Genomic DNA, 18,822 nt, shown 5'->3' with positions numbered 1-18,822 from the left:
TTTGGCTGGTTACAGCATTCTTGGCTGGAAGTCTTTCTCTTTCAGGATCTTGAATATATCATACCACTGCCTTCTCGCCTCCACGGTGCTAGTTGGATAGTTTGAACTCAGTCTTATTTGGTTTCCCTTGTATGTAATAGATTGCTTTTCTCTTGTTGCTTTCATGATTTTCTGCTTGTCTTCAACATTTGACAAATTGGTTAGTATCTGCCTTGGGGAAGGCCCACTTGGAGTTACTCTGTTTGGAGATCATTGGGCTTCTTTGACTTGTATATTTATGTCCTTTATGAAAGTTGGGACGTTTTCCCCCATTATATCCTCAACTACTCTTCCTAGCCCTTTACTCCTCTCTTCTCCTTCTGGGACACTAACGATTCTTATATTTATGTACTTTGTTTTGCCTATCATTTCTCTGAGTTCCCATTCAATTTTTTCCCATCTTTTTTGCTAATTGCTGTTTTGAAGTCAGTTATTTTGTCCTCTACATCACTTATTCTTTCTTCTGTCTCTTCAAATCTGGTGTTGTGTGCCTCTAGTATGTTTTTTATTTGGTTAACAGAGTCTTTGATCTCTGTGAAATCTGCTATCTATTTATTCGTTCAAATTCCTCTTTATGCTCTTCTACTTCTCAATCTCCATTATGTCATTTGCTGTCACACTTATTTCATTAAGTGGAGTTGTATGAACATCTTTGATTAGTTGTTTCAAAATCTGTGTTTCCTTTGGTGTTTTAATTTGTTCATTGGGCAGGAATATATCTCTCTGTGTTGTGATATTCTTAGTGATCTTCTGATTCCTTTGTGGCATGTAAATATATTGATTGGTTTACTTTGGGAGTTGATTTCTTTCAGTAGTTTAAAGCTGTATTTGCAGGATGGTTATACAGCAGGGAGCAGGGTACTGGGTGGGCACTCATTATGGTGATTTGTTTCAGGGCAAGTATAGGCACAGGTTGAGCAGGTTATGATTCTGCTTGTGAATGTGGGCCCCCAGTGGCCAGGGAGGATGTAGCTGTGCGAGTGCACTGGACTGGAGGATACAACCCTGGTGTGTGCTGGTCTAAGGCATGGGGCCCTTTTTGTGCAATCATAGAACTGTGGCAGCAGGTCAGTGTTATGCTTTCATGGATTGGGAGCAGATGTGACCTGGCTGTGCAGGTCAGCACTTTCTTGGAGCTGGGAAGTGTGACTGAGGACCATGTGCATGTGCAGTTCTAGGACTGCTGTAAAGTGTTGTTCCCCAGAGCTGAGTGACATGATTCGGGGTCCATGTGCATGTGTGGGCGTAGACATGCCATAAACTGATGTGTAGAGGTCAGGGAGGGTGGGGCGAAGTTGTTCAACACTATGGGCAGGGGGGCAGGTGTAGCCTGGGTAGAAGGTTAGTAACTGCAGCCTTTATGCACTAGCAGCAGACTGCAGGGAAGAGGGAGGGGCAGTTAGTGCTCAGAAGGGATGCAGGAGAGTGGGGTTAGGCTGCACTTGAGGTGAGAGTGTGGGGCAGGTATGTGCACTGGGGGCTGGTGGTGTGGTGCACCTGGAGCATGGGGAATGGGATCGAGTAATGGGGTTTGGGTGGTGGGATGTGGGTGAGTTGCTGTTCATGGGGTTGTATTGGTGAGGGTAATGCATTGAAGGAACGTGGCCTGGCTTACTTCCTAGTCCCCCGCTCCCGTTGGTGCACTCCCGCGGTGTCCACGCCTCCATGCCAGGCTCCAGCTTTCTGCTCCTTGGCCTGTGCAACCAGGCCTGCCTCATGTGGTGCAGAAAGCTCTCCCAGGTCAACTGCCCTCCTAAATCACCACCTCAGATGCCCTCCTGTCCCTACTCTAACTTTTCCAGGCAGCAGGGCTAATCTCGAGCTACTCTATTCAGCCATCTTCCTGGAAGCCACTTGATTCTTTTTTTTTTTTTTAAGTTGTTTTAAAACCATCTTTATTTGTTAGTTTGGTCATTTGAACCACAAAAATTATATACTCTCATAACACTTCTCCCTTCTGTTGCCAATGCTTCTAATTTGCTGTGGATCCTTCCATACTTTTTTCTTTGCTTATACAAATACATTGGCACACATTGAATTTTTTTATTAATAAAAAAAATTAACTAACACAACATTTAGAAATCATTTCATTCTACATATGCAATCAGTAATTCTTAATATCATCACTTAGATGTGTGATCATCATTTCTTAGTACATTTGCATCGATTTAGGAAAAGAACTAACAAAACAACAGAAAAAGATATAGAATGATAATATAGAAAAAAATAAAAATAATAATAAAAATAAAAAATAAAAAAATATATAAAAAAGGAAAAAAAACCACAAACAAACAAAAAAAACTATAGCTCAGATGCAACTTCATTCAATGTTTTAACATAATTACATTACAATTAGATAGTATTGTGCTGTCCATTTTTGAGTTTTGTATCTAGTTCTATTGCACAGTCTGTAACCCTTCAGCTCCAATTACCCATTATCTTACCCTATTTCTAACTCCTGATGGTCTCTGTTACCAATGACATATTCCAAGTTTATTCTCTAATGTCGGTTCACATCAGTGGGCCAATACAGTATTTGTCCTTTAGTTTTTGGCTAGTCTCACTCAACATAATGTTCTCTAGGTCCATCCATGTTATTACATGCTTCATAAGTTTATTCTGTCTTAAAGCTGCATAATATTCCATCATATGTATATACCACAATTTGCTTAGCCACTCGTCTGTTGATGGACATTTTGGCTGTTTCCATCTCTTTGCAATTGTAAATAATGCTGCTATAAACATTGGTGTGCAAATGTCTGTTTGTGTCTTTGCCCTCAAGTCCTTTGTGTAGATACCTAGCAATGGTATTGCTGGGTCGTATGGCAATTCTATATTCAGTTTTTTGAGGAACTGCCAAACTGCCTTCCACAGTGGTTGCACCATTTGACATTCCCACCAAGAGTGGATAAGTGTGCCTCTTTCTCCGCATCCTCTCCAGCACTTGTCATTTTTTGTTTTGTTGATAATGGCCATTCTGGTGGGTGTGAGATGCTATCTCATTGTGGTTTTGATTTGCATTTCTCTAATGGCCAGGGACATTGAGCATCTCTTCATGTGTCTTTTGGCCATTTGTATTTCCTCTTCTGAGAGGTGTCTGTTCAAGTCTTTTTCCCATTTTGTAATTGGGTTGGCTGTCTTTTTGTTGTTGAGTTGAACAATCTCTTTATAAATTCTGGATACTAGACCTTTATCTGATATGTCGTTTCCAAATATTGTCTCCCATTGTGTAGGCTGTCTTTCTACTTTCTTGATGAAGTTCTTTGATGCACAAAAGTGTTTAATTTTGAGGAGCTCCCATTTATTTATTTATTTCTTCAGTGCTCTTGCTTTAGGTTTAAAGTCCATAAAACCGTCTCCAATTGTAAATTTCATAAGATATCTCCCTACATTTTCCTCTAGCTGTTTTATGGTCTTAGACCTAATGTTTAGATCTTTGATCCATTTTGAGTTAACTTTTGTATAGGGTGTGAGATACGGGTCCTCATTAATTCTTTTGCATATGGATATCCAGTTCTCTAGGCACCATTTATTGAAGAGACTGTTCTGTCCCAGGTGAGTTGGCTTGACTGCCTTATCAAAGATCAAATGTCCATAGATGAGAGGGTCTATATCTGAGCACTCTATTTGATTCCATTGGTCGATATATCTATCTTTATGCCAATACCATGCTGTTTTGACCACTGTGGCTTTATAATATGCCTTAAAGTCCGGCAACGTGAGACCTCCAGCTTCGTTTTTTTTCCTCAAGATACTTTTAGCAATTCAGGGCACCCTTCCCTTCCAGATAAATTTGCTTATTGGTTTTTCTATTTCTGAAAAATAAGTTGTTGGGATTTTGATTGGTATTGCATTGAATCTGTAAATCAATTTAGGTAGGATTGACATCTTAACTATATTTAGTCTTCCAATCCATGAACACGGTATGCTCTTCCATCTATTTAGGTCTTCTGTGATTTCTTTTAACAGTTTTTTGTAGTTTTCTTTGTATAGGTTTTTTGTCTCTTTAGTTAAATTTATTCCTAGGTATTTTATTCTTTTAGTTGCAATTGTAAATGGGATTCGTTTCTTGATTTCCCCCTCAGCTTGTTCATTACTAGTGTATAGAAATGCTACAGATTTTTGAATGTTGATCTTGTAACCTGCTACTTTGCTGTACTCATTTATTAGCTCTAGTAGTTTTGTTGTGGATTTTTCCGGATTTTCAACGTATAGTATAATATCATCTGCAAACAGTGATAGTTTTACTTCTTCCTTTCCAATTTTGATGCCTTGTATTTCTTTTTCTTGTCTAATTGCTCTGGCTAGAACCTCCAACACGATGTTGAATAATAGTGGTGATAATGGACATCCTTGTCTTGTTCCTGATCTTAGGGGGAAAGTTTTCAATTTTTCCCTATTGAGGATGATATTAGCTGTGGGTTTTTCATATATTCCCTCTATCATCTTAAGGAAGTTCCCTTATATTCCTATCTTTTGAAGTGTTTTCAACAGGAAAGGATGTTGAATCTTGTCAAATGCCTTCTCTGCATCAATTGAGATGATCATGTGATTTTTCTGCTTTGATTTGTTGATATGGTGTATTACATTAATTGATTTTCTTATGTTGAACCATCCTTGCATACCTGGGATGAATCCTACTTGGTCATGATGTATAATTCTTTTAATGTGTTGCTGGATTTGATTTGCTAGAATTTTATTGAGGATTTTTGCATCTATATTCATTAGAGAGATTGGCCTGTAGTTTTCTTTTTTTGTAATATCTTTGCCTGGTTTTGGTATGAGGGGGATGTTGGCTTCATAGAATGAATTAGGTAGCTTTTCCTCCACTTTGATTTTTTTGAAGAGTTTGAGCAGAGTTGGTACTAATTCTTTCTGGAATGTTTGGCAGAATTCACATGTGAAGCCATCTGGTCCTGGACTTTTCTTTTTGGGAATCTTTTGAATGACTGATTCAATTTCTTTACTTGTGATTGGTTTGTTGAGGTCATCTATTTCTTCTTGAGTCAAAGTTGGTTGTTCATGCCTTTCCTGGAACCCGTCCATTTCATCTAAATTGTTGTATTTATTAGCATAAAGTTGTTCATAGTATCCTGTTATTACCTTCTTTATTTCTGTGAGGTCAGTGGTTATGTCTCCTCTTCCATTTCTGATCTTATTTATTTGTGTCCTCTGTCTTCTTCTTTTTGTCAATCCTGCTAAGGGCCCATCAATCTTATTGATTTTCTCATAGAACCAACTTCTGGTCTTATTGATTTTCTCTATTGTTTTCATGTTTTCAATTTCATTTATTTCTGCTCTAATCTTTGTTATTTCTTTCCTTTTCCTTGCTTTGGGGTTAGGTGCTATTCTTTCTCCAATTCTTCCATGTGGACAGTTAATTCCTGCATTTTTGCCTTTTCTTCTTTTCTGATATAGGCATTTAGGGCAATAAATTTCCCTCTTAGCACTGCCTTTGCTGTGTCCCATAGGTTTTGATATGTTGTGTTTTCATTTTCATTCACCTCGAGATATTTACTAATTTCTCTTGCAATTTCTTCCTTGACCCACTCGTTGTTTAAGAGTGTGTTGTTGAGCCTCCACGTATTTGTGAATTTTCTGTCACTCTGCCTATTATTGATTTCCAACTTCATTCCTTTATGATCCGAGAAAGTGTTGTGTATGATTTCAATCTTTTTAAATTTGTTAAGACTTGCTTTGTGACCCAGCATATGGTCTATCTTTGAGAATGACCCATGAGCACTTGAGAGAAAGGTGTATCCTGCTGTTGTGGGATGTAATGTCCTATAAATGTCTGTTAAGTTTAGCTCATTTATTGTAATATTCAAATTCTCTATTTCTTTATTGATCATCTGTCTAGATGTTCTGTCCATTGATGAGAGTGGTGAATTGAAGTCTCCAACTACTATGGTAGATGTGTCTATTTCCGTTTTCAGTATTTGCAGTGTATTCCTCATGAATTTTGGGGCATTCTGGTTCGGTGCATAAATATTTATGATTGTTATGTCTTCTTGTTTAATTGTTCCTTTTATTAGTAGATAGTATCCTTCTTTGTCTCTTTTAACTGTTTTACATTTGAAGTCTAACTTGTTGGATATTAGTATAGCCACTCCTGCTCTTTTCTGGTTGTTATTTGCATGAAATATCTTTTCCCAACCTTTCACTTTCAACCTATGTTTATCTTTGGGTCTAAGATGTGTTTCCTGTAGACAGCATATAGAAAGATCCTGTTTTTTAATCCATTCTGCCAGTCTATGTCTTTTAATTGGGGAATTCAGTCCATTAACATTTAGTGTTATTACTGTTTGAGTAATACTTTCCTCTACCATTTTGCCTTTTGTATTATATATATCATATCTGATTTTCCTTCTTTCTACACTCTTCTCCATACCTCTCTCTTCTGTCTTTTCATATCTGACTCTAGTGCTCCCTTTAGTATTTCTTGCAGAGCTGGTCTCTTGGTCACAAATTCTCTCAGTGACTTTTTGTCTGAAAATGTTTTAATTTCTCCCTCATTTTTGAAGGACAATTTTGCTGGGTATAGATGTCTTGGTTGGCAGTTTTTCTCTTTTAGTAATTTAAATATATCATCCCACTGTCTTCTAGCTTCCATGGTTTCTGCTGAGAAATCTACACATAGTTTTATTGGGTTTCCCTTGTATGTGATGGATTGTTTTTCTCTTGCTGCTTTCAAGATCCTCTCTTTCTCTTTGACCTCTGACCTTCTAACTAGTAAGTGTCTTGGAGAATGCCTATTTGGGTCTAATCTCTTTGGGGTGCACTGCACTTCTTGGATCTGTAATTTTAGGTCTTTCATAAGAGTTGGGAAATTTTCAGTGATAATTTCTTCCATTAGTTTTTCTCCTCCTTTTCCCTTCTCTTCTTTTGGGACACCCACAACACGTATATTTGTGCGCTTCACATTATCATTCAATTCCCTGATCCCCTGCTCAAATTTTTCCATTCTTTTCCTTATAGTTTCTGTTTCTTTTTGGAATTTAGATGTTCCATCCTCCAATTCACTAATTCTATTGTCTGTCTCTTTAAATCTACCATTGTAGGTTTCCATTGTTTTTTCCATCTTTTCTACTTTGTCCTTCAATCCCATAAATTCTGTGATTTGTTTTTTCAGACTTTCCATTTCTTCTTTTTCTTCAGCCCATGCCTTCTTCATGTCCTCCCTCAATTTATTGATTTGGTTTTTGAAGAGGTTTTACATTTCTGTTCGTATATTCAGAATTAGTTGTCTCAGCTCTTGTATCTCATTTCACCTATTGGTTTGTTCCTTTGACTGGGCTATATGTTCAATTTTCCTGGTGTGATCCATTATTTTTTGCTGGCGTCTGGGCATTTAATCAGATTTCCCTGGGTGTGGGACCCAGCAGGGTGAAAGACTTTCCTGTGAAGTCTCTGGGCTCTGTTTTTCTTATCCTGCCCAGTATGTGGTGCTCGTCTGTCTGCGGGTCCCACCAGTAAAAGATGCTGTGACTCCTTTAACTTTGGAAGACTCTTGCTGTGGGGGAGGGTTGCCAGCCGACGTGGCTTGGGGTAGTGCCGATCCAAATATGCCAGTCGGCCCGGGAAGCCGTGCGTGGGGGGGGGGGGGCGCTGGCCACTGCGGCTTGAGGGACCGCCGATCCAAATCTCCCAGCTGGCCCGGGAAGGAGAGAGGGAGGGGCTCTGGCTGCCAGCCGCCACGGCCCGGGGAAGCACACGCCTCTCGTGGACCTCACCGCAGTTGATTCTCTTAGCTGGTTCAGCTGTTCCAGAATGGGGTACGCTGTGTTTTTGTTGTCTGTCGTGGCTCTGGGAGCTGTTCTGTACTCTTTCTATTTCTTTAGTAGCTGTTCTGGAGGAGGAACTAAGACCTGCCTGTCTTACCAAGCCTCCATCTTCTCCGGAAGTCAGTCACTTGATTCTTTTAGCTGCTATTTTGAATGGAATTTTTTCCTTAACTGACTCCTCAGTTAGGCCATGGCTTCTGTATAGAAATGCTACTGATTTTTGCACATTAATTTTATATCCTGCCACCTTGCTTAATTTGTTTATTAGCTCAAGTAACTTTGTTGTAGATTTTTTAGGATTTTCCAAGTATAGTACGTCATCTGCAAATAAAGTTTAACTTCTTCCTTTCCAGCTTGGATGCCTTTTATTTCTTTTACCTGCCTGAGTGCTCTAGCTAGAACTTTTAATACAATGTTGAATAATAGTGGTGACAGAGGGCATCTATGTCTCATTCCTGATCTTAAGGGGAAGGCTTTCAGTCTTCTACCATTGAGTAGTATGTGGGTTTGTCATTATACCCTCTATCATATTGAGAAGGTTACTTTTAATTCCTACCTTTTGAGGCATTTTTATCAGAAAAGGATACTGAATTTTCTTGAATTCTTTTCCAGCATCTATCGAGATGATCATGTGACTATTCCCTTTCAATTGGTTAATGAGCTGTATTACATTGATTGATTTTCTTTTGTGAAACTATCCTTGCATTCCTGGTATAAACCCCACTTGTTTGTGGTGTATATTTCTTTTAGTGTGTTGTTGGATTCAGTTTGCTAGTACTTCATTGAGAATTTTTGCAGCTATATTCACTGGGGAGACTGCCCTGTAGTTTTCCTTTCTTACAGCATCTTTACCTGTTTTTGGATTTAAAGCGATAGTTTCATAAAATAAGTTAAGTAGTGTTCATTTTTCCTCTTTTTTGGAGATGTTTGAGCAGGATTGATGTTAGTTCTTTTTGGAGTGTGTTTGATAAAGTTCCTCTGTGAAGCCATCTGACCCTGGGCTTTCCTTTGTAGGAAGATTTTTGATGACAAATTGAATCACTTTAGTTGTGATTGTTTTTTGAAATCTTCTATTTCTTTTGAGTCAGTGTAGCTTGTTCGTGTGTTTTCAGAAATTTGTCCATTTCATCTAAGTTAGTTTATAGTTGTTCATAGTATTCTTTAATGATTTTTTTTATTTCTTTAGATTCTGTGGTAACAACCCACTCCCATTTCTGATTTTGTTTATTTGCATTCTCTTTCTCTTTTTCTTTGTCAGCCTTGCTATTGCTCCATCAATTTTATTGATTTTCTCAAAAAACAACTTTTGTTTTTATTGTTTTTTTCTATTATTCTTTTGTTCTCCCATTCATTTAATTCTGCTTTCATCTTTGTTATTTCTCTTCTTCTATTTGCTTTGGGGTTAGATTGCAGTTCTTTCTCTAGTACCTCCAGGTAAGCAGTTAATTCCTCAAGTTTTGCTCTTTCTTGTTTTTTTTTTTTTTTTTTTTTTTTTTTTTTTAAGGAAAGACAGAGAGAAGGAAGGAAGGATAGAAGGAAGGAAGGAAGGAAGAAAGGGAAACATTTTTAAACATTTTCTTGTTTTATTGTATTCTGTTTCTCCGTTTTTGTTACATGGGCTGGGGCCGGGAATCGAACCGAGGTCCTCCGGCATAGCAGGCAAGCACCTTGCCCGCTGAGCCACCGCGGCCCGCCCTCTTTCTTGTTTTTTAATATAGGCATTTAGGGTGATAAATTTCCCTCTCAGCACAGCCTTTGCCACATCCCATAAGTTCTGATAAGTTGTATTCTTATTTTCATTCATCTCTAGATAGCTACTGATTTCCCTAGCAATTTCTTTTTTGATCCACTGGTTGCTTAAAAGTGTGTTATTTAATCTCCAAATATTTGTGAAAGTTCTCATTCTTTGGTGGTTATGATTTCCAGCTTCTTTCCAATGTGACCAGAAAAAGTGCTTTGAATAGTTTCAATGTTTTTACATTTTAAAGTCCTGTTTTGTGCCCCAGCATATGATCTATCCTGGAGAATGTTCCAAGAGCACTAGAGAAGAATGGATATCCTGGTGTTTTGGGCGTAATGACCTATATATGTCTGTTAGGTCTAATTCATTTATCAAATTGTTTAACTTGTCTATTTCCTTATTGATCTACTTCCTGGTTGTTCTGTCTATAGAGGAGAGTGTTGTATTGCAGTCTCCTACTGTTATTGTTGAAGCATCTATCACTGTCTTCAATTTTGCCAGTGTTGGTCTCATGTACTTTGGAGCTCCTTGATTGGGAGCATAAACATTTATGATTGTTATATCTTCTTGGTGAATTGACCTTTTAATTAGTATATAGTATCCTTCTTCATCTCTTATGATGTTTTTACATTTAAAGTCTATTTTGTTTCATATTAGTATACCTATTCCTTTGGAACATCTTTTTCCATCCTTTCACTTTCAATCTATTTGTATCCTTGTGTCTAAGATGAGTCTCTTGTAAGCGGCATATAGCTGGATTATATTTCTTCATACATTCTGCCAGTCAGTATCTTTTAATTGGTAAGTCCATTAACATTCAAAGTTATTATAGTAGACGCATTTCTTGAATCCACCATCTTATCTTTTGGATTTTATTTGTCAGATCTATATATTCTTTTTCCCTTTTCTGTTTTTTATCCTTTAAGTTAACCTTACTAGTACTGTTCATTTCTGTGCACTTCTCCAGACCTCCCTTTCCTGTCTTTTTTTTTTTTTTCAGCCAGTTGAACACCCTTTAGTATTTCTTGTAGGGCCAGTCTCTCATTGACAAATTCTCTCAGCATTTATTTGTCTGTGAAAATTTTAATTTCACCCTTACTTTTGAAGGACAATTGGCTGGGTACAGAATTCTTGGCTGAAAGTCTTTCTCTTTCAGGATCTTAAATGTATCATACCACTACCTTCTTGCCTCTATAGTGCCAGTTGTGTAGTCCAAACTCAGTCTTATTTGGTTTCCCTTGTATGTAGTAGGTTATTTTTCCCTTGCTGCTTTCAGGATTTTCTGCTTCCCTTAACATTTTTTTTTATTAATTAAAAAAAATTAACAAAACATTTAGAAATCATTCCATTCTACATGTACAATCAGTAATTCTTAATATCATCACATAGTTGCATATTCATCATTTCTTAGTACATTTGCATCGATTTAGAAAAAGAAATAAAAAGACAACAGAATAAGAATTAAAACGATAATAGAGAGAAAAAAAAAACCTATACCTCACATGCCGCTTCATTCAATGTTTTAACATAATTGCATTACAATTAGGTAGTATTGTGCTGTCCATTTCTGAGTTTTTACATCCAGTCCTGTTGCACAGTTTGTATCCCTTCAGCTCCAATTACCCCTTCTCTCTTTTTTTTTTAATTAACGGAAAAAAAGAAATTAACCCAACATTTAGAAATCATACCATTCTACATATGCAATCAGTAATTCTTAACATCATCACATAGATGCATGATCATCGTTTCTTAGTACATTTGCATCGGTTTAGAAGAACTAGCAACACAACTGAAAAAGATATAGAATGTTAATATAGAGAAAAAATAAAAGTAATAATAGTAAAAACAAAACAAAACAAAACAAAAACCTATAGCTCAGATGCAGCTTCATTCAGTGTTTTAACATGATTACTTTACAATTAGGTATTATTGTGCTGTCTATTTTTGAGTTTTTGTATCTAGTCCTGTTGCACAGTCTGTATCCCTTCAGCTCCAATTGCCCATTATCTTACCCTGTTTCTACCTCCTGCTGGACTCTGTTACCAATGACATATTCCACATTTATTCTCGAATGTCCGTTCACATCAGTGGGACCATACAGTATTTGTCCTTTAGTTTTTGGCTAGACTCAGCATAATGTTCTCTAGGTCCATTCATGTTATTACATGCTTCATAAGTTTATCCTGTCTTAAAGCTGCATAGTATTCCATCGTATGTATATACCACAGTTTGTTTAGCCATTCTTCTGTTGATGGAGATTTTGGCTGTATCCATCTCTTTGCAATTGTAAATAACGCTGCTATAAACATTGGTGTGCAAATGTCCGTTTGTGTCTTTGCCCTTAAGTCCTTTGAGTAGATTCCCAGCAATGGTATTGCTGGGTCGTATGGTAATTCTATATTCAGCTTTTTGAGGAACCGCCAAACTGCCTTCCATAGTGGTTGCACCATTTGACATTCCCACCAACAGTGGATAAGTGTGCCTCTTTCTCCACATCCTCTCCAGCACTTGTCATTTTCTTCCCTTAACATTTGACAAACTGATTATTATGTTTCTTGGAGAAAGCCTACTTGAATTTATTCTATTTTTCTTTGGGCTTTGATTTGTAGATTTATGTCTTTTGTAATGGTTAGGAAGTTTTCCCCAATTATAACCTCAACTAATCTTCTTAACCTTTTCCTCTTTTTTTCTTCTGTGACACTGATGATTCTTACATTTGTACTCTGTTTTATCTATTATTTCCCTAAGATCCAATTCAAATTTTTCCAACTTTTATTTATTTATTTTTATTTTTTATTTATTAATTAAAAAACTAACAACAAATGAACTAAAACATTAACATGTGATCATTCTGTTCTACATATATAATCAGTAATTCACAATATCATCACATAGTTGCATATTCATCATTTCTTATACCATTTGTATCAGTTCAGAAAAAGAAATAAAAAGACAACAGAGAAAGAAATAAAACAAAAACAGAAAAAAAAGATTATACATACCATACCCCTTATCCCTCACTTTCATCGATCACTAGCATTTCAAACTAAATTTATTTCAACATTTGTTCCTCCTATTATTTATTTTTATTCCATACGTTCTACTCATCTGTTGATAAGGTAGATAAAAGGAGCATCAGACACAAGGTTTTCACAATCACACAGTCACATTGTGAAAGCTATATCATTATTCAATCATCATCAAGAAACATGGCTACTGGAACACAGCTCTACATTTTCAGGCAGTTCCCTCCAGCCTCTCCACTACATCTTGAATAACAAGGTGATATCTACTTAATGTGTAGAATAACCTCCAGGATAACCTCTCAACTCTGTTTGGAATCTCTCAGCCATTGACACTTTGTCTCATTTCACATGAGAAGGTTTTCTCAATCCCTTGATGCTGAGTCTCAGCTCATTCTAGGATTTCTGTCCCATGTTTTTCCAACATTTTTTTGCCATTTGCTCTTTTGTCTGCAAAATCAGTTAAAAAACTGTCCTCTAGTTCACTTATTCTTTCTTCTGCCTCTTCAAATCTTCTGTTGTGTGTCTTGATTATATTTTTAATTTGGTCTACAGCATCTTTAATCTCTGTGATATCTGTTATTTTTCTATTTAATTTTTCAAATTCCTCTTTATGCTCTTCTAGTGTCCTCTTGATCTCCTTTATGTCATTAGCCAACCCATTAATTTTTATTTAGTAGAGTTGTCTGAACATCTTTGATAAGTGTTCCAAAGTCTGTGTCTCCTCTGGTGTTTTAATTTGGTAATTAGGCTGGGCTGTATCTTCCTATGTATAGTGATCTTCTGTTGCCTTCAAGGATGTAAATGTCTTGATAGGGTCACTTTGGAAGTTGATTTCCTTTAGTATTCTAAAGCTTTGCATTTGCAGGACAGGTGTGGAGCAGGATGCCGGGCAGGACACAACAGTGCAGTGAAGGGTTGCAGCGCAGGTAGAGACACAGATCAGGGACTTTACACTGGTGCTTGTGGGTGTGGGGTGTGGGGCGTGGGGTTGTAGAGGTGCAGTGAGTGGGCCTGGGGTTGGTGCAGCTCAGGCCCATCTTGGAGCACGGAAGCACGGTGTGGCATGGAGGACACAGAGTTAGGGCGCAGTGGAAGGCGGATAGTGACGGGTGTGGAGCAGGATGCGGATGCAGGCGGGCAGGATGTGAGTGGATGTGTGGAGTGTGGAGGTCATGGGTATCAGGGTGTGGGGTATGAGGCACAAAAGTTGGGGCACTAGGGAGGGCAGGGCATGGGTGTGTCTTTGTGTGGGGGTAGGGTTTCGGGGGGGCCAGGATACAGATGCACATGTATACGGGGCGGAGCACATGTCACAGGGATTGCCGCATGTGGGTCAGGAGCAGGTGATTTTGGGTGTGTGAGGCACTGGTGAGGGTACACAGGTGTGAGGGTGGGGCAGTGGTGCACGCGTATACAGTGCTGGGTCTATGTGGCACAGACATGCACGTAAGCATCTGCCAGATGTGGGAGCAGGCCTCTTGTGCCAGGAGGGGGGCAAGGGTGTGTATATGTGCGGGGCAGGGGTGGGGTGGGATAAAGGGGTTAAGAGGTCTGTGTCCTGATACATGAGTGCCTGGTGGGGAGTATGTGGCTGTGCCTGTATACAGGTCATTTTCCTGTCACTTCTCTAGCTGTTCCCTGAAGCAGGGTGAACTTGACTTTTCCTATTCTGCCATCTTCCTGGAACACTCCCTATTTACATTTTTTTTTTTTTTTTTTGGCGTGGGCAGGCACCGGGAATTGAACCCGGGTCTCCTGCATTACCTATTTACTTTTAGTTAGATTTTTTCTTGCCTCTGAAAGCAGATCTAATTGAGTAAACTATTAAAAACTTTCATATTGCCAAATCCAAAGGCAATTTTTTTCTTTCCTCATCTTATTTAGCTTTACAGCAGCATTCCATACTGTTGTACACCTCCTCTGTGAAACGTATGTTCTTCTAGTTTCTTTGCTTTTACCTTTTTGGTTACTTGGTCTATATTGTGGGTTCATTTTTCCTAAGTCAGCATTTAAGTATTGGAGTTCCTCAAGTCTCTGACCTGATACTTCTTTCTTCCTAGATGATTTTACATATTTCCAAGGCTTTAAACATCCTCAATATCCTGATAAGTTCCAAATTTCTACATGCAGCCTTGACCTCTTCTTTAAATTCCAGCCTCATATATCTAATTCTCTAGTTAACATTCTAGATGCTTTACTAACATTTTAATCTCAACATGTTCAACTATTTGATTTCCCATTAAAAATCTGTTTCATATTTACTCTTATCCATTTTAATAAACTATAACATGATAATAGCAACATAATAATCCATAAACAGAATCCTGGGAGTCATCCACAATTTCTTCCTCTCCATCATGCCTCATGTGGCAGACTCTATGTGTTGGTTTACTTACCACCCATTGCCACAAACTTTTCCCTTCCCTTCCCCTACTACAGAGAATGAAAAATGAAATAATTATTTTCTAGTTTCCCTTGCAGCTGAGTTCCTGCGCCATAGTTTCGAACAAGGAGATACAAATCAACATTTCTGGGAGTATTTAACTTTCTGAATAAAATCACATGAAGAGAAAATGGTTGTAACTCTCCCATTATTACCCTTACTAGAAATCAGCTATGGTACCTGGATATACATCAGCCATCTTGTGACTATAGAATTGAAAGTCACTGCTAAGCATGACACACACAAAATGATACAAGGATCTTGAGAGATTAAGGACATTCTAGAACTATTGCACCAGGCCTGTACTGCTTACCTTCAGACTTCTTGCTACATGAGGGAAAAAAAAACTCTCTTCTTAAGTCACTACAGTAGAGCTTTTCATTATTTGCAGTCAAGTACAATTTCTAATACTAACTGTCTAATCCATTAGCAAATCCTGCAGATTCTACAACAAAATATCTCTTGAATCTGTCCACTTACCTTTATCTCCTAGTTCAGATCACTGCCATCATCTAATCTAGACCATCATCTCTCTATAGTGCATGACAGTCACCTAATGGGGCACCTCATTTCTTTTCTTGCTCCCTTCCAGTCTTTTTCCATCTAGCATTGAGAGTTCTTTAAAAATAAAATTCAGTCAGCAAATTAGGAATAGAAAATTACCTCAATTTGATAAAGAACATCTATAAAAAACCAAGGGATAACATCACACTTGATGGTGAAAGACTAAATGCTTTCCCCCTGAGATGGGGGACAAAACAAGGAAGTCCACTCTCACCACTGTTATTTAACACAGAAATAAGAAATAAAAGGCAATTAGATTGGAAAGGAAGAAATAAAACTATCTCTATTTGCAGGTGACAAGATTATCTATGTAGAAAATCCCAACGAATAAGAAACAGTCTAGAACCAATATGTTCAACAAGGTCACAAGATACACGTCAATGCAAAAAATCCAATCACATTTCTATATATTAACAATGAACATGCAATAACCAAAATGGAAAGCACAATACCATTTATAATCACTCTAAGGAAAGTGAAATATTTTGGTATATGCTTAACAAAACATAACAGGTTGTCTGTACTGAAAATTACATAATGCTCATGAGAGAAATTAAAGAAGGCCTAAATAAAGGAAGAGAAATACCATGCTCATAGAATGGAAGACTCAACATAGTAATGATGTCAATTCTCATAAAACTAATCTATAAGTTAATGTAATTCCTATCAACATCCTAGCAAGTTTTTTCAGAAATAGCAAGCTTCTACTAAGATTTATATGAAAAGTCACAGGTCTTAGAATAACTAAAACAATCTTGATAGGGATAAATGGAAGGAATACTCTACCCAATATTAAGGCTTACTGTTATAGTCACAGTAAACAAGACAGTGTGCTATTGCTGGAAATGTATTCACATAGATCGAGAGAACAGAATAGAGAACGCAGAAGTAAATCCACAAAAATATTACAGATGTTTTTTTGATGAAGATGCAAAATCAATTCAGTGGAGGAAGCCTAACTTGTAACCAATCAATCCTGGAGCAATTGGGAATACACAGGCAATAAAGTGAATTTTGAACTATACTTCATACCTTACATAAAAAAATTAACTAAAAATCTATCATAGACCTAAATGTAAAACACAAAATTATAAAACTTTCAGAAAAAAATAGGAGAAAATTTTCTGGAGCAAGGGCTAGCCAGGCAAAAAGTTTTTAAATTTACTAAAGGTATGATAAACCAAAAAAGGATAATATGATAAATTCATTTAATCAAAGTTAAATTTTTTTTATGTAAAGAACTCTGTTAGAAGGATGGAAAGACAACCTAAGACTAGGAAAAAATATTTGCAAGCCATACATATGACAAAAGAATAGAATCTAAAATGATATAAAGACCTCTCAAAACTTAACAGTAAATAAAAAAATCCAATTAGAAGATGGGGAAAAACATGAAAAGACAAATCACTGAAGAGAATATACAGTTGGCAAGTATGAAAATATGTTCAACGTTTTGGCTCTCAGGGATATGCCAGCCAAAATAACAATCACTACACATCTATTAGAATGGCTAAAATAAAAAAAATACAGCGACAACACCAAATGCTGGTGAAGATGGAGAGAAACTGGATAATCCATACATTGCTGGTGGGGATGTAAAATGATATATCTAATCTGGAAAACAGTTTGTCAGTTTCTTATAAAACTAAGCATGTAATTACCATATAACCAAGCATTTGTACTATTAGACATTTATTCTAGAGAAGTGAAAACTAATGTTTGTACAGAAACCTGTAACAAATGTTATAGCATCTTTATTTGTAATAGCAAGAAACTGGAATCAGCTCAGATGTCCTTCAGTGGATGAATGGTTAAACAAACTGTAGTGCACCCATACCATGGAATACTGCTCAGTAATGAAAAAGAGTGAACTATTGATCTTCACAACTACTTGGATGAATCGCCAAGGAATTATGCTAGATGAAAAAAGCTGATCATAAAGGTTACATACTGTATGATTCCATTTATATAATAGTTTAAAAATGATAACATTTTAGAAATGGAGGAGAGATTAGTGGATGCCATGGGATTAGCACCAAAGAAGAGAGGAAGGCAACATAGGGATCCTTATGGTGTTGGAACTATTTAGCATCTTGGATGTGGTGTTGGACACATAAACCTACAGGTGATAAAATTATATAGAACTTAATATATACACAGAAATGAGCAAAAGTAAAACTCGAAGAATCTGAATAAGATGTAATATATACACACGAATGAGTAAAAGTAAAACTGGAAGAATCTGGATAAGATTGCATTAATGTCAATATCCTGGTTGTGACATTATACAATAATTTTGCAAAATGGTACCCTTGGGGGAAATTAAGTAAAGTATACAAGGGATCTCTCTGTATTATTTCTTACACACTGTATATGAATCTACAATTATCTCAATAAAATTTCAACTAAAAAAACACAACAAAACAGAAAATATAATCAGATTATGTGTCTCTTTGGTTAAAATCCTTAAATGATTTTCTGTTATATCTAGGAAAAAATTCAGACTCCTTTGTAAGGCTCTATACAATCTCATTCCTATATGCTCTTCAGACTTGTTTTGTTATGGTTGTTTCCTTTCTCACAATTCACTACAGATGCTTTATTTTAGTATTCAGATTTCCAGCCTTAGTTTTCCCACTGCCTAGAATATTCTTCCTTTAGCTCTTAAGGCGGCTGGCTTTTCTCACCCTTTAGGTCTTGACTCTGATGTGAACTCCTTAAACAGCCTACCCTGATGACCCTCATTCATTCATTCATTCACTCATTTTATTTTGATTAACAGATTCAAACAATTTGGGGTTATGGGTGGGGTGTGATGAAGATATGGGTGATCAAGAGAATTAGTGAACATTTTGAATCATTGAAGTATTTGAAGATTTAATTTGAATGCAGAAAGAAATAATTCTGCTTATAAATGGAGGTTAAAATTGGGAATTACCTAAAACATAAAAGTAATTTATCAATTAATCTTTTTTATTTGTAAACCAATAATTAAAAGCCTGAAGAAGAAAATTTCCTGATAAATATTTTAGAAGTTAAGCATTGTTTTCAAAAAATTTCAAGTACTATAGGTTTGTTTTTGCTATCAAAAGCAAAGTGTAACTTCTTTTTTAGACATAATTTGGAGCCTACATTTCTGGAATATTTTAGATTCAATACAAATGAATTATAATGCTGTGATTATTCTTCTTTGGTTCACTGATTAAATTTCATAGACATAGGAGC

This window comes from Tamandua tetradactyla, chromosome 11 (genome assembly GCF_023851605.1).
Source record: "Tamandua tetradactyla isolate mTamTet1 chromosome 11, mTamTet1.pri, whole genome shotgun sequence".
Classification (NCBI taxonomy): Eukaryota; Metazoa; Chordata; class Mammalia; order Pilosa; family Myrmecophagidae; genus Tamandua; species Tamandua tetradactyla.
Note: the sequence above shows the minus strand (reverse complement) of the source record.